This window comes from Cherax quadricarinatus, chromosome 12 (genome assembly GCF_038502225.1).
Source record: "Cherax quadricarinatus isolate ZL_2023a chromosome 12, ASM3850222v1, whole genome shotgun sequence".
Taxonomy (NCBI): domain Eukaryota; kingdom Metazoa; phylum Arthropoda; class Malacostraca; order Decapoda; family Parastacidae; genus Cherax; species Cherax quadricarinatus.
Genome location: NC_091303.1, coordinates 662,501 through 685,808, shown reverse-complemented (window position 1 = coordinate 685,808; position 23,308 = coordinate 662,501). Strand labels below are relative to the sequence as shown.

Sequence of the window (23,308 nt, the reverse complement as noted above, 5' to 3'; positions counted from 1 at the left end):
TACACAGTGTGAGCCCTCTTCAAGGGTATCAATCCATCAATGATCTTCGGCTAACTCGCATTTTGGGAATGTCGTCAAAGTGTTCAGACATTCAAAAAAATTAAATTAATAGTCCAAGTAAAAACCCTGGCTCGAACCTGGCTCCAACTATTTTTATCCCACCGAAGCAAAGTGGCCCAAAAAGAAAAACAAAAGTTTCTCTTTATAAATTTAGTAATGTATACAGGAAAAGGGGTTACTATCCTCTTGCTCACGGCATTTTAGTCACCTCTTACGACATGCATGGCTTACGGAGGAAGAATTCTTTTCCACCTCCCCATGGAGACAAGAGGAAATAAACATGAACAAAAACCAGTAAGAAAATAGAAGAAACCCAGAGGGGTGTGTATATTTATGCTTGTATATGCATATACAGTGGAACCTCAAAAATCGAACTGCTCCCAACACGACCAATTATGTAAGTGTATTTTTGTAAGTGCTTTTGTAAGTGTATTTTTGAGGGTCTGAAATGGACTAATCTAATTTACATTATTCCTGATGGGAATAAATTCATTCGGTAAAGGGACTCTAACAGCCTTCTGGACCGAAGAAAGTTCGACTATATATATATATATATATATATATATATATATATATATATATATATATATATATATATATATATATATATATATATATATATATATATATATATATATATATATATATATATATATATATATATATATATATATATATATATATTATAAAATCACAGGGTAGATTACAATAACAGGAAGGTTTGGAAACTGGAGTCAAAACTTGCGAGGTCGTTAACTTTCATGGCCAGGAATAAGACGCGTCTAGGAGGCTGCGAGAAAAATTCTTGGCTTCTTCTTGCAATGGTGGCCAACCACTCCTCTCTCTTTCTCTCTCTCTCTCTCTCTCTCTCTCTCTCTCTCTCTCTCTCTCTCTCTCTCTCTCTCTCTCTCTCTCTCTCTCTCTCTCTCTCTCTCTCTCGTAATCCTCTTACTTTTCCTCTTCCTTCTCTCACTTATTTCTCGTTTGTCTTTTCTTTATTATTCTCCCAATTTCTTTGACTCCCTCTTCTGAGTTTCTTCTGCGACTTTCTCTCCGTTTTCTTTTCCTTTGCTTCTTTCTTTCTTCATCTTTTTTTTCATCTTTTTCTCTTCCTGTATTTTCTTCCCACACAAACCAGTGAATTTTTCTTCCTTCCCCACTAACATTCAATTTTTTCCCTCATAATCATTCACTACTTTTATTCTCTTCTCTAAAAAAAATCACTTTTTTACCCTATTCCTGATCTCCTGTTCTTTTTCCTCATCCCTAGTTTTTTTCCTTTACTGCTTCTGTTACTGCATCTCTTATCGTTACCACTGCTAATAATCTTGCTGTTGCTTCTATTACTTATTTCATCACTGCTACTGCGTTATGTTACTGCTACTGCTGTTACTACAGCTGCTGATGTTGATGCTATTTTTTATATATTTTATATTTCTCTTCGCGTTGCGGTGACTGATGTTGTTGGGGCTTTAATATTTGTTCGGTTTGGACTGATGTTGATAGGATTACTGTTGCTGAGATCATTATTGTTGTTACTGCTGTTGTTGGAACTGTTGCTTTGAGAACTCTTGCTTTGAGAACTGTTGCTGTGACTGCTATTATCGTGACTGCTGTTGTTTTGACTGCTGTTGCTGCTTCAGCTACTGCTGCTATGACTAACACTCCTACCGTTGTTTATGCTACTGCTGTTGCTGGGACTATTGTTGTTGGCTACTGCTGCTGAGACGACTGTTGTTGGAAATGCTGCTGTTGCTACTTTTTGTTCTCTCTCCTCCTGTACATTCTCCTGCTCTTAGTCTTCCACTCACAGTCGAAGAATTCATTTTAAAATGAAAAGCAGAATTGTCAGTCAAGAATATTTTGGCAGGTGGACGATAAAAGATTCTCTTGTGTCATGTAGACTAGCACAGATGTGTTATTTACTGGCGTTTTGTTGTTAACTGTCCCTCAGTGTAGGTGCCTTGATGCTCGTAAAGGGTTCTTGATTCAAGGCATCATAGCTACCCTGGCCTTCATTGGATTAAACATGATTACCTCTCATTCCTCGGGATTAGATGACTTCTGTGTGTTAACGCTTCCCCAGTAATACGTAATACTTGTTGCTACGTAGATGATGCACTCTTCCTGTTAGTTTTCACTGAGCTTATTGAGGATACTGGGGAAAGAAAATATTATTTCCTAGAATCTAGAAGCTTAAGAGACTTGCATTAAAATTGTCTGGGATTACATTATGAATATAATTCTCAAGTTAGCGTAAAAATATAAAATGATTTATACAAAAGTGTTAGGGGAAAATGGCGCGGCTATGGAGAATAGTAAAATTTGAATTTCGTTTTGACTATTGACAAGAAAAAGATATGATAGGGTAAAGATAAGAAAAATATGAATCAGATGACATGAAGCACTAAAAACGGGTGGAAAACTTAAATGGGATTACGGAAGAAAGAGAGAGCTTGGCATCAGACGGATTTATGTCTAGTGAGGTTAAATAGGATGGAGCTTATTTTTCTTACCTTGTGGAGCCTATCAGTCTTATCTTTCCTCTTGACGGAAGATAAGACTGACTTCAAAAAGAATAAGAAAGCTGAAAGGAAGAGAATTGAAATATATACGCTAATGAAAGGTAATATTTCTCAAGTGACTATATTTTTGACTTTCATAGCTGTGATGATAACAAAAGTGAGTGCGTGTTATATTTAACTATAAAATGTTACAAGGAGCGGCTGGAGTGCTCTTCACGACCAGGAATGACGGAAAATTACTTCCCTTGCGAGAGAAGGTTAATGCTTTTGTTTCAGACCCATTAAAGGCTGCGAGGTTAGTGTCTCCCCGACGGGTGATGGTAGTGTGATCAGAGTTTAGCGTCGGAAAAGTGTTTAGGCCATCTTCAGGGGTGATGAGATGAAGTCTGTTGAGTTCTTGATGTTGCATGCAAGGAGCCAAGGGAAACATTCGCCTTTGCTTTTAAGTTGCACAACATCAGAAGTATGCCAAGGAAATAATTCCAGAAAAAGAGAAATAGCAACAATGACTTACAATATAGTCAATATAACTGATTTAAGACATTAGCATTAACTTTAAAAAAATAATTATAAATACTGTAGACACATTTGTATCAGAAAGGAAATTAAGTAGACAATACAATATTCTTCTTCTCTTTTGTCCTAGTGAATCTTCAAATATTTAATAATTGTGTTTCACGGACGTTGAGATGGAAGAAGTAAAAGAAGGACGGGAAAACTGGTGGTGGAAGAGTAAGAAATGTGTGTAGCCTGAGCTACAGGCTTCTTCAGTCGAATACAAAGATAGATTGCACTCCTGGATAGATCATTCCATCACAAGGGTGATAGACTAATTACATCAAACTACCTTCCCACACAATCTACTTCGTCTTCTGCCAAAGTCGATCTCTCCTGGGGTGTAATCCATCTCTGTGTTCGACTGATGAAACCTGCAGCGCAGGAGGAACGTTTAATCAGTATAGATTCTTAGGGTTGTACATGTGATCAGTGTAGACAATAAATAAACAATAAACAACTTTTTGGAATCTCTCATACTAAGAATCTCTTTAGACCAACAAACAGATAAACAAAAACCTTGCTGAACTAGTGGCGCACTCCTCTGTGTTTTGTGCGTCGTCTTCTTATGTGTCGTCTTCTTGTGTGTCGTCTTTTTGTGTGTCGTCTTCTTGTGTGTCGTCTTCTTGTGTGTCTTCTTCTCGTGTGTCTTCTTCTTGTTTGTCGTCTTCTTGTGTGTCGTCTTTTTGTGTGTCATCGTCTTGTGTTCCTTCTCCTTGTGTGTCTTCTCCTTGTATGTTGTCTTTTCGTTTGTCGTCTTGTATATCTTCCCTTTGTGTCTTATGTGTTCTCTTTATATGTCTTCTTGTGCCTGATCCCATTGCGCCTCATCCTACTGTGTGTCCTCCTTGCATTAATCTCGTTCTCCTCCTTCTGTCTGGTCCTCCTTTTGTCTCGTTCACCTGCTTATCTCGTTCTCCTTGTCTCGTCCTCCTCCTTGTGACACGTTCTCCTTCTTGTCTCGTCCTCCTCCTTGTCTCGTCTTGATCACTGTCACTTTCCCTACTGCCTTGTTGTTGCAGATAGGGGCTGTTGTCGGCATTAAAGACTTCAGGAAGTTGCGCTATCAAAAGGCAGCCTCTTTACACCAATCAGTAGTTGAAGGGTGCGAGTGAGGTACAGGAGGGAGGGTGCGAACGAGGTGCACGAGGGAGGGAGGGAGGGTGCGAGTGAGGTGCAGGAGGAAAGGGGGGTGCGAGTGAGGTGCAGGAGGGAAGGAGGGTGCGAGTGAGGTGCAGGAGGGAAGGAGGGTGCGCGTGAGGTGCAGGAGGGAAGGAGGGTGCGCGTGAGGTGCAGGAGGGAAGGAGAGTGAAAGTGAGGTGCAGGAGGGAGGGTGCGAGTGGGGTGCAGGAGGAAGGGTGCGAATGAGGTGCAGGAGGGAGGGTGCGAGTGAGGTGCAGGAGGAAGGGTGCGAATGAGGTGCAGGAGGGAGGGTGCGAGTGGGGTGAAAGTTGGAGGGTGCGTGGTAGAAAGGTGAAGATGGAAGGAGGGAAGTGAAGGATGGGAGGAGATGAGATTGAGGGTGATAGTGAGGAAGAAGGAATATGTAAGATAGGGACGGTGCTTGGGTTTAGGCAGTGGTAGTTCTCAGTCTTGACTCCACAGTGGTGGTTCTCAGTCTGGACTCGACAGTGGTGGTTCTCAGTCTGGACTCCACAATGGTGGTTCTCAGTCTGGACTCCACAGTGGTGGTTCTCAGTCTGGATTCCACAGTGGTGGTTCTCAGTTTGGACTCTACAGTGGTGGTTCTAAGTCTGGACTCCACAGTAGTTGTTCTCAGCCTGGACTCCACAATGGTGGTTCTCAGTTTGGACTCCACAGTGGTGGTTCTCAGTCTGGACTCTACAGAGGTGGTTCTCAGTCTGGACTCTCCAGTGGTGGTTCTCAGTCTGGACTTCACAGAGGTGGTTCTCAGTTTGGACTCTACAGTGGTGGTTCTCAGTCTGGACTCCACAATGGTGGTTCTCAGTCTGGACTCCACAGTGGTGGTTCTCAGTCTGGACTCTACAGATTTGGTTCTCAGTCTGGACTCCACAGTGGTGGTTCTCAGTTTGGACTCCACAATGGTGGTTCTCAGTCTGGACTCTACAGTGGTGGTTCTCAGTCTGGACTCCACAGTGGTGGTTCTCAGTCTGGACTCCACAGAGGTGGTTCTCAGTCTGGACTCCACAGTGGTGGTTCTCAGTCTGGACTTCACAGTGGTGGTTCTCAGTCTGGACTCTACAGTGGTGGTTCTCAGTCTGGACTCCACAGTGGTGGTTCTCAGTTTGGACTCCACAGTGGTGGTTCTCAGCCTGGACTCTACAGTGGTGGTTCTCAGTTTGGACTCCACAGTGGGGGTTCTCGGTCTGGACTCTTCAGTGATGGTTCTGAGTCTGGACTCCACAATGGTGGTTCTCAGTCTGGACTCTACAGTGGTTGTTCTCAGTCTGGACTCCACAGTGGTGGTTCTCAGTCTGACTCTACAGTGGTGGTTCTCAGTCTGGACTCCACAGTGGTGCTTCTCAGTCTGGACTCCACAATGGTGGATCTCAGTCTGGACTCCACAGTGGTGGTTCTCAGTCTGGACTCCACAGAGGTGGTTCTCAGTCTGGACTCCACAGTGGTGGTTCTCAGTCTGGACTCCACAGTGGTGGTTCTCAGTCTGGACTCCACAGTGGTGGTTCTCAGTCTGGACTCCACAGTGGTGGTTCTCAGTCTGGACTCCACAGAGGTGGCTCTCAGTCTGGACTCCACAGTGGTGGTTCTCAGTCTGGACTTCACAGTGGTGGTTCTCAGTCTGAACTCCACAGTGGTGGTTCTCAGTCTGGACTCCTCAGTGGTGGTTCTCAGTTTGGACTCCACAGTGGTGGTTCTCAGTCTGGACTCCTCAGTGGTGGTTCTCAGTCTGGACTCCACAGTGGTGGTTCTCAGTCTGGACTCCTCAGTGGTGGTTCTCAGTCTGGACTCCACAGTGGTGGTTCTCAGTCTGAACTCCACAGTGGTGGTTCTCAGTCTGGACTCCTCAGTGGTGGTTCTCAGTCTGGACTCCTCAGTGGTGGTTCTCAGTCTGGACTCCACAGTGGTGGTTCTCAGTCTGGACTCCTCAGTGGTGGTTCTCAGTCTGGACTCCACAGTGGTGGTTCTCAGTCTGGACTCCTCAGTGGTGGTTCTCAGTCTGGACTCCACAGAGGGATTTGAATATTTAGAAATTTGGAAGAAAATATGAAAGTTTAAAAAAAATGAAACTGAAAATAATCAACGTGAAGGAGTTAAACTAAAGTTTTTCTTGACTATTAGCTTTAAAATTCCATTTTTTTTTGACGTAGGCAAAGACAATTAACGCAGCTGCCTTAGAGACGGTGAATCTCATTGGCTACCAGGAAGACATGGGAGTCAACGTTCGTTCCATTGGCTACTCAGAAAGAATTCAGTATGGATAAGCAAGCTGTATTTAGTGTATATGATGTTTTTTTCTTTTTCTTTTTCAGCTTCTCAGTAATAGAAATTATTTATTTTGGCTGGGCAGGGAAGAATCATTCTCGTAATCAGGAACTTGCTTTCTTACATTTTAAATGGTTGTCATCGACAAGAATTGAAATGTTGAGGCCGTTTAATATTAGAAACAATAATTTAGCTGTATATAAAACTATATATTTAGAAGCTGGAAGTGTGTGTTGGAGATAATAAGGTAGGGTCTCAGAGAGGAAATTGAAAAGAAGATTCAGCAAATTTCTTTGTCGGACGACTTACTGAAATGGTGAATTAGTGAAATGTTGGAAGACGTAATGAAATAGGCGATTAAAATCTCAGGTCTTCTGTGTTTGATCTCTGCGTTCCAGCTGGATGAATCAGCTGGTATGAGTTTTTGTCCTTAGCTGCTTGCTTGTTTTCTGGGCGCCATCAAGAGTGAATATCTGTTTTGTGCACAACTTAAAGCCACCATGATAGCTGCAAACATGACTGGAATGCTGTTCTCTGTCATGGCACCTGGCAGTATCACTTTAGGAAATTATTGCAGAGTTTGTTTAGAAGGGGCTTCGGTGATGCTGGGATCGATATTGGGTTAACAGAAATATGTCAAAGAATTAATTCCGAATGATAAAAAAATCATTGTATCACCCATCGTTTTGCAGTAGCACCTTCGTATTCCGTTTTGCAAAATCCTGGAAGTGGTAATCAAATGGGGTCAACTTACTGAAAACAGGAGCTCAGAATTCTCGCATTTTTAATGCACTCTGTAAAGATACAGATTCAGAACAGTAAGCTTTCTTCTTTTACTTTAAATTACACTGCCTTTCCCGGAATAATGTTGTGACTCGAATGTTTGAACTTCGATAAAAGCCTAAGTTGTTTCAGGAAATGCAAATCAAGAGCGATTTCATGAATTACTTCAATGATATATTGTGGGTACCACATATACCATTCTTTTCTTTATGGCAAAAGAAAACCTATATAGGAAATGTTGCTGTTTGTTTAAGAATCTTTCAGCTGTTATCGATGAGCCGGAATTACTTTTTGTGTCACGTTACATCACAGCTGAAGTTACTTTCACAAGGAAATAGCCATTTATAATGCTCACAAACAAGAACAAACGAATTTATAAGATATCATCTTAACACTGAACGTTATTTTTTAAATAAATTAAAACAAATTTTGAGTTAGACTTAGGAGAGGGACAAGTGGGAATCTGGATTTAACGTAAGTACTGAATTTATGTTTTAATATGCTGTGTCAGTATCTTGCCCACCATGTGACTGGTTTCCACACTGTGTCAGTATCTTGCCCACACTGTGTCAGTGTCTCGCACACAGTGTCAATATCTTGTCTACCATGTGACTGGTCTCCACACTATGTGAGCACTTAGTCCTACCTCGTTGCTTCTAAGCATTGTTCTTGGTATCTCTCATCATCTCACACAAATATTTTAGCCAACCTTTCAACACTAAATATTTTATTACCTCACCTTCTCGTGTCTCTAACATCGACTCGGGCATCGTTTTCCTCGTTTTAGCTTTTACATTCTTTTAAAATTTGTCTTTTATTCCTACTCCTCCATTTCTATTGATTCTCTCGAGAACTGTATTAAATGCTTCTATATACATTCTTACTTTTATTAGCTTTATTGATCTTTTATTCTACAGAAAAAAAATAGATGCTCATGGCAACGCCTTTACCATTTTTGCTCTCCTTCCAACTTTCTCTCTTGACTCTGAAGTTATTTCTTGGCTTCCTGTGCCTACTCTTTCCTCTGTTATTCTTTCTCTTCCGTTTTCGAACACACTGGCATTTTTTCCCTCGGGGAACAATTGCAACATATTGAAAAGAATTCAAAAATTCTGCCGGCAGTCTGCCCTTGTTCTCCAGTCCTGTAGCTTTCGCACTTCCATTCTTTCCTTCTATTTCACTCTGGAGAACTTGGCTGTATTTCGTCTGGCTTTATTCTGCTAGAAGAGCCACTCTTGTGTAGTATGCGTTATATCAACAAGTAGACTCTTGTTCGTACTGTGATACTTATTATTCTGTAGTGTGCATCTGAATTTCATTACAATAATAATGCGAAATTATAATACGAGTCATTGTATTATTCTAATGTATAATGTGAAATTATTATAAAACACTATATATTTTATACAAATCTGTAATATATTATATTATTCAATTACTACACTACAGTATTTTAGTTTAAAAATATTTAGTGAAATAATAATAATAATACTAATAACAATAATAATAATAATAATAATAATAATAATAATAATAATAATAATAATAATAATAATAATAATAATATAATAATAATAATAATAATAATAATTAATAATAATAATAATATAGTGATAATAAGAATGAGAATAAAAGTAATTGTAATAATAATAAGTAATCCGTAGTGATATTTAAAAATCTGCGTGAAATAAATCGTGAAGCAGAGCAGTCAGATAATTCTCACTATAGTCATTACAGATATTTTCCGAGTATAGATTTTAATGGTGAAAACTGTGAAGCTAACGGTTGAAATTATGAATTTATATTCGTGTTGTCTGGAAAATAACAATGTCCTTGAGCTCAGCATTTTGTTATTGCAGATAAAAGGGGTAGATGTGTGTATGAGTGTGTCTGCTTATTTTTTAAAATGTTCATAAATGTTAAATAAAATAAATACATGTCAAGGGCTATATCCGTGCTGGTATTTCAGCGCAAGTAGTAGTGGAGGCTCGATCCTCCGTTTACTAACAGCTGCCTAGTCTCTGAGCACTGATGCTTTTTAATAACAGTGTTTCTATACGTGGTGAGTGACACCTTTGTAAAACTTTACACGAATCTCTGTCCTGTTTCAATACTCTCAAGTCTATTAATCATTACTGCCTTTAGTTTTTGTGAGACAACAATACACAAGTGTCAGAGGACATATTCTGATACTACAAATTTAACTGGATATATTTCTGTCGCTGCACGATCCGAGAAAGGTATTACCGTATTGAATAATCCGTCTCCTTTACCTCAACGCCCTCGAAAGGCATAGTGCAGAGTGCGGCATAAGTTTGCAATTCAGTTAAATATTAGCACTGAAGATTTAAAGGGAAATATAAGAGGCATTCACAACTTATCATAGGGAAACTAATATCCTAATTTCTTTAGTAAAAATTAGAACATTCACACGGAACAATGCTGCCAACATTCTCCCAAGTAGGATAAACGAGTGTTTAATGTTTGGAAAGGACCAGGAAAGGCTTTCTAGGCTAACTGTATGGAAACCAAAATCGGAAATGGCCCATGTAAAATTGTTACATGAACTTTCTCCTAGTAGTCATAATTAAAAATTTGAAGCTGATCGGATAAAGCGTTCACAAATTTAAAACGAAAGCAATTGGATAAAATAATTGAAAACAAGAAACCTGTACTTAGCGGTAATAACTTGTTCCTCCAACAAGTGGACAGCTTTAGCTTAACAAGATGGAAATTTTTCAGTTTTGATATTCATTCTTTACCAGAAAGAAACTATAAAAGTTTTCAAACTAGCTGAATCTGAATCACTGAATCAAGCTCACACAGCAAAAGCAAATTAAGTTATCGTTAAGGTCAGTGTATATCTTGTTAACAATACTTTTTGGAGGCAGACCTACGGGAGTGTAATTGGAAGTCCAGTGGCCAAATCCTGGTCAGTTCTTTTATAGAATCCTTTAACCTGCATGATTAACACAGATTTTACTTTCTGATTAAACATAGTCGAGATATTTAGAGGATGACTGTTCCGTCTGTCCAGATCTTCTTAGGCGATGCTCTAATTACTATTTCTCATATCATAAACAGTAAGTGACAGTATCTCTATTATCGTCTATATTTCTTCAGAAATTAGTGTATGTGCCATACAATTTTTATAAATATAATAACACATATTATTTTAATAGCTTATTTTGCTTTCAGAAGTTTTTTTCTTTTCAGTTTAGACACCTATACGGGTGTTTTATTAAATGCTTTGTGCTAGCTTGTTATGGAAGTCAATAATAAATAAAAGATTTGTGTCAGAGTGTGATAACTGATGTGGCTTACTGTTATAACAATAATAACAGACTGGTGGTAAAGACTGTAAGTGTGTACTTTCCTTCCTGCACGCAGGGCCTGGAAAAAGTGTGTACTTTCCTCCCTGTACGCGGGGTCTGGAAAAAGTCTGTACTTCCCTCCCTGTACGCAGGGTCTGGAAAAAGTGTGTACTTTTCTCTCTGCACGCAGGGCCTGGAAAAAGTGTGTACTTTTCTCTCTGCACGCAGGGCCTGGAAAAAGTGTGTACTTTCCTCCCTGTACGCGGGGTCTGGAAAAAGTCTGTACTTCCCTCCCTGTACGCAGGGTCTGGAAAAAGTCTGTACTTCCCTCCCTGCACGCAGGGTCTGGAAAGAGTGTGTACTTTTCTCTCTGCACGCAGGGTCTGGAAAAAGTGTGTACTTTTCTCTCTGCACGCAGGGTCTGGAAAAAGTGTGTACTTTCCTCCCTGCATGCATGGTCTGGAAAAAGTGTGTACTTTCCTCTCTGCACGCAGGGTCTGGAAAAAAGTGTGTACTTTCATCCCTGCACCCAGGGTCTGGAAAAAGTGTGTACTTTCCTCTCTGCACGCATGGTCTGGAAAAAGTGTGTACTTTCCTCTCTGCACGCATGGTCTGGGAAAAGTGTGTACTTTCCTCCCTGTACGCAGGGTCTGGAAAAAGTATGTACTTTCCTCCCTGCACGCAGAGTCTGGAAAAAGTGTGTACTTTCCTCTCTACACGCAGGGTCTGGAAAAAGTGTGTACTTTCCTCCCTGCATGCAGGGTCTCGAAAAAGTGTGTACTTTCCTCTCTGCACGCAGGGTCTGGAAAAAGTGTGTACTTTCCTCCCTGGATGCAGGGTCTGGAAAAAATGTGTACTTTCCTCTCTACAAGCATGGTCTGGAAAAAGTGTGTACTTTCCTCCCTGTACGCAGGGTCTGGAAAAAGTGTGTACTTTTCTCCCTTCACGTAGAGTCTGGAAAAAGTGTGTACTTTCCTCCCTGCACTCAGGGTCTGGAAAGAGTGTGTACTTTCCTCCCTGCACGCAGGGTCTGGAAAAAGTGTGTACTTTCCTCTCTACACGCAGGGTCTGGAAAAAGTGTGTACTTTCCTCCCTGCATGCAGGGTCTAGAAAAAGTGTGTACTTTCCTCTCTGCACGCATGGTCTGGAAAAAGTGTGTACTTTCCTCCCTGCATGCAGGGTCTGGAAAAAGTGTACACTTTCCTCTCTACACGCATGGTCTGGAAAAAGTGTGTACTTTCCTCCCTGTACGCAGGGTCTGGAAAAAGTGTGTACTTTCCTCCCTGCACGTAGAGTCTGGAAAAAGTGACTACTTTCCTCCCTGCACTCAGGGTCTGGAAAGAGTGTGTACTTTCCTCCCTGCATGCAGGGTCTGGAAAAAGTGTGTACTTTCCTCTCTACACGCAGGGTCTGGAAAAAGTGTGTACTTTCCTCCCTGCATGCATGGTCTGGAAAAAGTGTGTACTTTCCTCCCTGCACGCAGGATCTGGAAAAACTGTGAAAAGCAGATAAAATATGAATAACATCGTTTATGAACACAAGAGATGATGGAAGAGGTAATGTGAATAGTGCCGTGTTCCATCGTACAAGTGACTGCAACCATTATGTAGATTTTCAGATTTGCACACTAAATAAAATAATTACATACAGGAGAATTATGGAGTTAAACTTTGTGCCTGCCGACTTCAAACTTTCAGCAAAGTAATTCTCGTCTTAGTCAATGGATATCTTAGCATCCTGCTTGAAATATTTTTTTTTTTTTGAGTCGGGTAACAAATCGGTTGTTTCCCAACAAGGTGGGTTGGCCCAGATAAGGAAACTCAAACTAACAAGCTAATTTCTTGCCACATATTAATCTTGCAGCGCATTACTACCTCCAGCCTCCTCTTCATTGAAACATCGAGAAATGTCATGTCTTACATCTATGAAAAAATACTAAACCACAATACTTTGATGCATTTCTCTCTTTATATCCATTGACAATTTTTTTCCCAGACTCCTCAGAACCTCAGCTACATCTTGCTCTCTTCTATTCACTGATTCTCTTAATCGTTCATACATTCATTTGCCCATACAACCTCTCCTAAATACCTAAATATAATCAATTGCTCCACATTTCATTCCAATCTAATGTTCAGTCTTTCATGTCATAGACATCATTTTTTCAATACCTTGTTAATTTCGACTGTTCACTAGAATTTTCTTATTTTACACACCCTTCTAAACAACTCTCATGAACCTTGCAACTCTTTCGTACAACTTTGCAAGTCTTAAAAGCCTCACTATGTACTATGTTAATAGCGAAAAATTATTTACAAAGATGACCCGAGTACGTTTAATGATATAATAACATCTTACTCTGTTCACGTGAAGTATAAAAGTCACAGTTGCGCTCTCGAAACATTTCACACACAAAAAAAACTGCACTGTCAAAGTTTTGACAAGAAGTTATCACAAGAATCATTCGACGCTGTGACAAGGAACTGTCAATACTATGACAAAAATTATTCAGAACTGTGAATAGTCTCTCTAATTTAACACGAACAAAAATAGGCGTAGCAAATTTTTTAAATTAATCCTGACAGTCTAAAAAAGAAAGATCAATCATTTTATCATATTTGTCTCGTATATGATTTCCGTGAATATACATAGAACCGTATCCATTCATCTAACGTTGCACATTCTGCTTTATCCACCATCAAAATATAAAAATTACCTTGCAATAATATTAAAAACTATTTCGAAATAATATCACAGGATTAATATAGTTAAACTAATCGAACTAAATAATAGAATTAAACATACATTACTATTGTATAGAAACACATTTCTGAAGAAGACTAAATGAATCTAAAAATATCCTAAGCACATAAAATTCCTTTTTGAAAAAGAGTAGTGAAGTGTAAAGTATGCAATAATACATTTAAGATACATTTCTTACTAATATTCGGAAAAAAAACACGTATCTGAAGCTTGACGAAGCATCTGACCAGAGAAACACAGAATAAAAACAAAGTATTAATAACGATCCATTAATAACCTGACTGATTATCGGTATTTTATACCTTTCTACTTTCATCATATTCCATGTGAGATGCATACCTCTCGGTGTATATACGCAGAGAGATACTCACTTTTCGCAGTATATAGCAAAGAGATACGGTTATATACTGCGAGGAAAGGAGATTAATTACGTAGGTATTACTGACACTCACAATGGTAACAGCGAGGCTCAAATCTCATAGCAGTATTTCCAAATATATTTTCCCACGTAGTTATTACGTGGGCAAGAATGTTGCGGCTTTGTGGGTCATTTGAACTGTGATGTGATGGCACTTCCAGTAGTCTCTATCCGCCTTTGTATTGATTCTATCCCGGATTTTCCAAGTGTATCATATGAAGGACAGAGACACAAGCAGGGGAATTGAGAAAAACAAAAACGAAGAGAGAATAAAGAAGACAGACAGAGACAAAGAGAGTGATGTAAAGATGCAGAGAAAAAGAAAAGAGCGAGAAACGAAGACAAAGACAGGAGGACAGCCAGGGAAGAAGAGAGTAACATAAAGATACAGAAACAAAGAAGAAAAAAAGAGAAGCGAGGACAAAGAGTATTTAAGGCAGAGACAAAAACAGATAGACAAAGAAATAAAAATAAAGATATAGCCAGAGACACTCAGAGGGAGGGTGGAGACAAATAAAAGAGAAAAGATGTAAAGTGGGGAAGACACACAGAAAGTCTTCAGAGTTACGGACAGTATTGATGAGAGTCGAAAATGTATATTTCTGACTTTGTAACTGGGTGTAAAACGAGGATTGGTCTTTTGTGGCCTCACTCAAGGACTTTTTTTTATTTCAACTCTCTGAGACACTGGAAACCTTTAGTGGCGGCGGCGGCGATGGGAATGATGGTGGCAGCTGTGGCGGTGGTGATGATGGTGGTAAATTTAAAGTTTATAGATATAGCCCAAGATTTTAATAGAGCAGAAATGATTGTTGGTAGTTTTGTGTAAATTGAAGGATAATATTGATGGTAGTTTCTGTGGTTTATGTGGTAGTAGTGGTGATGGTGGTTTATGTTGTGTTGGTGATTTCTAGAGTAACAGTGGTGTATGTAGTGGTGGTGGTTTCTATAATGGTGGTAGATTCTGTGGTGATGATAGCTTCGCTGATGGTATTTAATCAATAACAACACTGCAACTAGCCAAGGACTCAAACCCATGTCGTTTTGGCCCGCTTCATGGTGAGCAAAATTCACATGACCACTCAATCCTACAAGAATCACAGATCACGGTAAAACACCTAGCTCTGCTGAGTGCGTGATTTTTGTAGGCTTGAGTGGTCCTGTGGATTAGAGCGTCTTGTGATTTTTCGCTCACCACGAGGCGGGTCAAAACGACATCAGTTCGAGTCCTCGGCTAGTCGCAGTGTTGTTATTGATTAAATATCATTCGCTCGTGGATAATATAATATATAAAGTGTTCATGGAGGCTAGTACACCAAACGGGAAGTAGAATGAAATTAGCTCCGAGGCACCCACACCACTGTATGTCCTCGGATTACGGTAAAACACCTAGCTCTGCTGGGTGCATGATTCTTGAAGGATTGAGTGGTCCTGTGGGTTAGAGCGTCATGTGATTCTCGCTCACCATGAGGCCGGCCATAACGACATGGGTTTGAGTCCTCGGCTAGTTGCAGTGTTGTTATTGATTAAATACCATCAGCGAAACTGTCATAGCCACAGAATCCACCATCATTATAGAAACCACCACCACTACTACATAAACCACTGTTACTCTAGAAATCACCAACACAATATAAAGGAGTTTTCCCTAGTCTTCGTTTTCTTTAATTGTTATGGAATTTACCCAAAGGTGATGCCAGACACAGCTTTAATCAGAATGTCAAACCTTTATATTTCATAAGTCCGACTGATGATCTTGATAACCAGTATTTTACCAATGTTAATTTTGATATATAATGTGTGTGTGTATATATATATATATAATATTACTCTCGTAGTACTCATCTGAGTCAGAAGCGGACTGAAAGACTAATTAACACATGTTTTCCTTCTGTACAGTGATATATTATGGAGATTATGCCAAGGAAATTCTTGCGAGGATGAAGGTATCCTGGCAGGCATCCGCAGCTGCGACTTCCCACTCTCACACTAATTATGATAAATATTATGACAAGCGAGTCAGGTCTCTCTCTCGAAGTAGGAGATTTGATATTAATGCTGAAAGACACTCCAGTCACGTTACAATTAACCCACATGTTGTAACTGAAACGAAAAGAGGTTTTATCCCTGACATCGATCATTATTAGTTCAGGACAAACTGAAACACGGTCTGAAGTTTCATCTCTATTTCGTGTGTCCATTACTATCAAGACTTCACCTTTGAGAAGAGTTGCTCGCAGGATTACTATGCAGGCGTTCAATATCGACCCAAAGACAAATAGCAAAAGCTCAGTTCCTTGGATTAAGAACCCGTCACCTTGAAGGGAAGAGAACAATAGAAAGTTTCATGTACGAGTCTAAGTGTTGATGAACTTTGAAATAACTGGTATATTTTTGTTCATAAATACTAAAAAGGAAGTGAACGTAGACAATTTTTGAAAAAAAAAAAATACACCTAGAGTGGAACTCAAGTTGTTGGAAGTGAGACCCAAGTTAATTAGGGATAATGAGGTACTGAATTAGGAGTGGCAGAGTGGCAAGGGTTGGATAGTAATGGTGTTGGTAAAGATAGTGATGATGAGGTGGTGGTGCTGAGGTTGTGGTAGAGTGTATTAATGTGCTTTGACGAGAAACATTACGGTTATGGAGCTCTTGTGATGGAAAAGTAAGGTAGCGTTTGTTGTTCAGGGTTTATAAAGTGTCTACTGTGTGATTAGAAAGTAGTGAAATGCATTATGCAGGGAAGGAGTGTGTTTATAGAGTGGTGTAATGTGTTTATATAGAAGTAGTGTATCTCGTGATAGCAACTGTAAATAAATCACAGAAGGGTTGAGGTATAAACACATGCGGTGAGTTCGAACCCTTCTCTGATTTGAAGTGGAATGTTGTTTTACAGTGATGGAGTATTGTTTTTCAGCGTTGAAGTGTTGTTTTACAATGTTGGAGAGTTGTTTTACAGTGTTGAAGTGTTGTTTTAGTGTTAATGTTGTTTAACAATGTTGGAGTGTTGTTTTACAGTGTTGGAGAGTTGTTTTTCAGTGATGGAGTGTTATTTTACAGTGGAGTGTTTTTCACAATGATGGAGTGTTTTACAGTGAGGAAGTGGGTTTATACACTGTATTTAAATAAGTGTTGATTGTTTAAGTAGCAGAGCAGTGCGTTTATACAGTAGTAAAGTGTTCCTTCAGTAGCGTAGTGTATTTATACGGTGAGGGTGTGTTTATATAGTGGAGGAGTGTGTTTATGCAGAGGAGGAATGTGTTTATACATTGGATGAGTGTGTTTATACAGTGGAAGAGTTTGTTTATACAGTGGAAGAGTTTTATACAGAATACAGTGAAGCAGTGTGAGTATGCAGTGGAAGAGTGTGTTTATACAGTGGAGGAGTGTGCTTGTACAGTGGAGAAGTGTGTTTAAACAGTGGAAGAGTGTGTTTATACAGTGGAAAAGTGTGCTTATACAGTGGAGGAGTGTGTTTATACTGTGGAGGAGTGTGTTTATACAGTGGAGGAGTGTGTTTACACAGTGGAGGAGTGTATTTATACAGTGGAGGAGTGTGTTTATACAGTGGAGGAGTGTGTTTATACAGTGGAGGAGTGTGCTTTTCTGGTTCAAATTTAAAATCGCGTGTCTCTTGAACGTTATAATTATTACAGTAGCTCTTCCTGCTTGGACAGAGTCAATATTACCTCTCCTCTCCTCCCAATCTTTTCTTCCTTAAGTCTACCCTTCCTCTGTTTCTTCTTTCTCATCCTTCTTTACATTTCCCTCTGCCACCACCTCCTCTTATTTTTCGTCATATTCGTGCTCCGCTTTTTTCCTTGTTATTTCTCTTCACTTATATCCTGTTCTTTGTCATACTAATCTTCCTCCTATACCCTTACCTTTTTTCTCTTTTTGTAATTTGTTTTTTCCTTGTAACTATTCCTATACTGTTCGTGTTTCTCTTGTCGCTTTTCATCCTCAACTATCGTTTTCTCCTGTGATTTATCATCCTTGCCATCTTTTTCGCCATATTTCCCTTCCTTATATATGTTCTCATTCTTTTACCATTTTTTCCTAGTATATTCCTCCTCTCTCTCTGTCATTTCTCCAGTCCATCTCCTTTCTCTTCTATCTCCTCCCCCTACTTTCCTCGGAGCTCCCACATTTCTATATATTAACAACCAACTTTTATGATTTTAACTTGTCGAACATGTCTTAAGTATTTCATAAATTTTATTAATTATGCATCAATCTAATTTATGTAATCCTAAACTAATATTCATATTAATTTTAAAACTATTTTTTATGAAGCTTGATTCGGTTATATTTCTCTCAACCTGGACCTGCTTATACAACTTCCTCGGTCTTTTGAAAATCAATTGGATGGTTAAAATCTCTCACATGCATTTACAGAGCATCACACTCTTATCCAATTCTAATGCTTTATATATATATATATATATATATATATATATATATATATATATATATATATATATATATATATATATTATTGTGACCACGAACGAGTGGAATTGATCAATAACAACACTGCACTAACCAAAGACTCGAACCCATGCTGTTTTGGCTTGCCTCATGGTGGGCGAAAACACATGACGCCCTTATCCACTGAACCATACGATCCGAGTATGGCATCCAGCAGAACTGGATGTGGTATTCCCTATCCAAGGACACACGATGGTGTGGATGACTCAAGGCTAATTTCATTCTAGTCCCTGTTTGGTGTACTAGCTCAACGAGCAGTATTTTATATTATTGTGACCACGAACGAGTGGTATTGATTAATAACAACACTGCACTAGCCAAGGGCTCGAACCCATGCTGTTTTGGTCTGCCTCATGGTGGGCGAAAACACATGACGCCCTTATCCACTGAGCCATACGATCCTTAAGATTAAGGCATCCAGCGGAACTGGATGTTGTACTCCCTACCCAAGGACACACGATGGTGTGGATACTCTAGGCTAATATCATTCTAGTCCCTGTTTGGTGACCCAGCGGTGCTGGGTCGCCAGGCCATCGACACTGTCCTCAAGGACAAATTGAATGACCTGATGAGAATGGAGGAGAGAATAAACGATCTCAATTGATGCCCATGATGCTCTGTATCTCCTCGCAAGGTATCTTACTATGCCAAGACTCACTTACTTCCTGAGGTGTGCACCCTCTTTTGACAACCCAACACTCGACGAATATGACGCACACCTGAGATCAGCCTTTAAGAAGGCACTGAACCTGTCACTAGAGGATCAGCAATGGGATCAGGCAACCCTCCCAGTGCGACTGGGAGGTATAGGGGTGCGCAAAGCAAAGCATGTTGCTTTATCTGCTTTTCTGTCTTCGTGTTTGGCTTCCAGTGCTTTAGTCAAGAAGATTGTCCCTGAACGCTTGAGAGACGTGGTAGGAGCTCAAGACCCCAGGTTTACTGAAGCAGCGATTCGGTGGGACACCCTTGCAGACTCCTCCAGTATACCAGCTTCTCCCAAAGAACACAAACAGTCCCTTTGGGACAAACCGATCATGGAAAAAATCGCCAATACAGTGCTCACCAACGCTTCAGGAAAGGACAAAGCTCGTCTCCTGGCGGTGAAGGCACCACACTCAGATTTCCTTCTAGCTGTTCTCAATTCCTTCCTGGGCACTCGACTCCACCCACAGGCCATTCGGAATGGTGTTGCTCTTCGCCTAGCCGCCCCCATCCTCACCGAACATAGGTGTATTTGCGGCACGGCGACGGCTGATCAATTCGGACTTCATAGTCTCGTGTGTCACACAGCAGAAGGGAAGTATGCCAGACATGAGGAGGTCAATGACATCATAAAGAGAAGCCTCGTCACAGCCCGTTGCCCAGCTCAACGGGAACCCCAAATGCAGAGGTCTGACGGAAGTCAAAAGCGTCCTGATGGAGCCACTATGCTACCCTGAAAGGATGAAAAGATGATTGCCTGGGACTACACCTGTGCCGCCACATTGGCAGACACCTACTTGCCATACTCCGTAGCTGAAGGGGGTGGAGCTGCCAGCCACAGGGAGACCCAGAAGATCCGAAAATATGAAGACCTTCCACCTTGTTATAACTTCACCCCAATAGGGTCGGAGACCCTTGGAGCATGGGGCAAGTGTGCTCTAAAGTTCCTCAAAGAGCTGGGTGAAAAGCTCGTCATAGAAACAAAGGACCACAGGGCGACCAACTTCCTCTTTCAGAGGTTCAGTGTTGCGATCCAGAGAGGAAATGCCTGCAGCATTCTGGGCTCGCGGCCCACCGCCGGGGAACTGGACGAAGTATTCGAGATGTAGCTCTGAGTTGTTATCTATGTTGTTTTACTTTCCATTGTATTTTTGTGAATGTTTGGTCAATGTATTTTGTCTGTAAATAAAACATATATCATTATAAGGGATGGTAGGAGAAAATTTTCAAACAGCTTCAGGGAGAACCTTGAGTTTTCCCTGAAGCAAGTTTATTCTTTTCTCTGAGAATGAAGGTCCCCAGGACAGTTCTAGAGGTGGTACCTCTCATCCCCTGCATGCATCAGCCTTACTAGAGATTTTAACAATGCTAGGAATTAGCAAGAACAGGCGTTTGTGGATATTTCGCTTGTTCTTGCGAATTCCTATCATTGTTAAAATCTTTAGTAAGGCTGATGCATGCAGGGGATGAGATGAAAAGCTGTAAGCCTCCTGCTTGAAAGCTTGCTGCCTTGGATCAACGTCTAGCTCACGCTAGACGCCAAGGTATTGGACCAGTGTAGCTAGGTTGGTAAAGCACTGCGTACCTTATTCCAAGGTTCGTAGGTTCGAGTCTCCTTCAGCCAGAGATCAGCGTTTGGATGTATATATATATATATATATATATATATATTATGTGATATATAAGCAACTATTGGTAGAAAGGTGGGCTAGTGCAAGTATGAGTAGTGGGGAAGGGGGGGCTGAAGAGGGATGGAATAGTTTTAAAATGCAGTATTAGAATGTGGGGCAGAAGTTTGTGGCCATAGAAGGGTGGGTACAGGAGGAAAGAGGAGTGATTGGTGGAATGATGAAGTAAAGGGTGTGATAAGAGAAAAAGGTACCTTATGAGAGGTTTTTACGAAGTAGAAGTGTTATAAGAAGAGCAGAGTGTATGGAGAGTAAAATAAAGATGGATAGAGTGGTGAGAGAGTGCAAAAGGAGGGCAGATGATAGAGTGGGAGAGGCACTGTCAAGAAATTTTGATGAAAAAAAGAAAAAAAAAGATTTGGAGTGAGATAAACAAGTTAAGAAATGGGTTTGTCAGTTAAAAACAGAGTAGGGGAGTAGTAGACGGAGAGCTGGAGATACTGAGTAGGTGGCGGGAATATTTTGGGGAACTTTTAAATGTCGATGTAGAAAGGGAGGCGGTAATTTCATGTACTGGGCAGGGAGGTATAACATCTTTTAGGAGTGAAGAAGAGCAGGATGTGAGTGTGGGAGAGGTGCATAAGGCAATACGTAGAATGAAAAGGGATAAAGCAGCTGGAACTGACGGGATCACGACAGAAATTTTAAAAGCATGGGGGAATATAGTATTGTAGTGGTTGGTATTTTTGCTTAATAAACGTATGAAAGAAAGGGAGGTACCTAGGGATTGGCAGAGAACATGTATAGTTCCTTTATATAAAGGGAAGGGGGACAAAAGAGAGTGTAAAAATTATAGAGGAATAAGTTTACTGAGTATACCAGGAAAAGTGTACGGTAAGGTTATTACTGAAAGAATTAGAGGTAAGACAGAAAATAGGATTGCAGATGAGCAAGGAGGCTTTAGAGTGGGTAGGGGATGTGTAGATCAAGTATTTATATTGAAGCATATATGTGAACAGTTTTTAGATAAAGATAGGGAAGTTTTCATTGCGTTTATGGATTTAGAAAAGGTATATGATAGTGGATAGGGGAGCATTGTGGCAGATGTTGCAAGTATAAGGAATAGGTAGTAAGTTACTAAATTTTGTAAACAGTTTTTATGAGGATAGTGAGGCTCAGGTTAAGGTGTGTAGAAGAGAGGGAGATTACTTCTCGGTAAAAGTAGGTCTTAGAGATGTGTAATGTCACCATGGTTGTTTAATGTATATATATATATATATATATATATATATATATATATATATATATATATATATATATATATATATATATATATATACATGTGTGTGTGTGTGTGTGTGTGTGTGTGTGTGTGTGTGTGTGTGTCTGTATATATATGCAATAAGATCACAGTAAACAGGTGATTTCAGAATATGCAAAACAACCACTCTGAAAGAATAGAGAAATTCCAAGCGCTTTCGTGACTACTCACATTATCAAGGAACTATGAAAGTAAAGCATCCAAGGAAGCTATATAAGGGGTCTGGCCAGCACCTCACTGGCAATGGTAAATCATAGTTAACGAGTTCTTCAGATAAGAAACTTAATAAATCATCAACAGGAACTTTCGTAAACAAAGAAGTAACATCAAAACTAACCATGTTAAAATAATTTAAGTCAGTCAAGGAGCTTAATTTATCAACCAAGTCTATGTTGTTTTTAACATTAAAGTTAGAAATTTTGCCAACAATAGGGCTCAAAATATCAACAAGCCATTTGGATAATTTATATGAAACTGACCCTATGGAGCTAATAATTGGTCTGACTGGATTCCCTGGTTTGTGATGATTTATTAAGTTTCTTATCTGAAGAACTCGTTAACTATGATTTACCATTGCCAGTTCCTACCATCATTAAACTTATTAAACTTTGCATTGTTGATGCAAAATTTGTATTTAATGATAAGTTTTACACTCAGAAGTTTGGTATGGCAATGGGAAATCCTCTTTCACCTGTTCTTAGTAACCTATACATGGAATTTTTTGAAACTAGGTTGCTTAACACAATCCTCCCTAATAGAGCTAAATGGTTCAGATATGTTGATGATATTTTGTGTCTTATGCCCCAAAATGTAGATATACACCATTTCCTTGGAAAATTAAATAGCTTAGCCCATTCTATAAACTTTACTGTTGAGTTTGAAGAAAATAACTCATTGCCTTTTCAAGATGTTTTAATTATTAAGGGTAATAATGAATTCAAATTTAAAATTTACAGAAAACCTACAAATAACTGTGCCTATGTCCACTATTATTCCTCGCATCAAGATAGAGTCAAACTGTCTGTTTTCTCATCAATGTTTTTGAGAGCTTTACGAATTTGTAGTCCTGAGTTCATAGATGAGGAAATATCCAAAATTTAAGAAATAGGTAATGATTTAAAATACCCAAGAAATGTAATTGATAAATCTTTTAAAGTTGCTAGAAATACTTTTTACAATCCAAAAAGGGACAACCAGCCTTATTCAACTAAAAATATGTTGGTTCTCCCTTACCATGAAAACTTGGTTGATATGCCTTCTCTTCTTAAGAGTTTTAATATTAAAGTTGTATTAAAAAATCTTGATACAGTAAAAAAACTTTTGAT

The 23,308-nt window shown here is 39.6% G+C and overlaps 1 protein-coding gene across 1 annotated transcript in view; it reads left to right on the top strand.

Annotated features, from left to right (window-relative positions):
* The window catches only part of LOC128686531 (neural cell adhesion molecule 2-like), a 927,464-nt gene that overhangs the window by 395,693 nt on the left and 508,463 nt on the right, over positions 1 to 23,308 (top strand). The gene's annotated exons all lie outside the window — the stretch shown is intronic.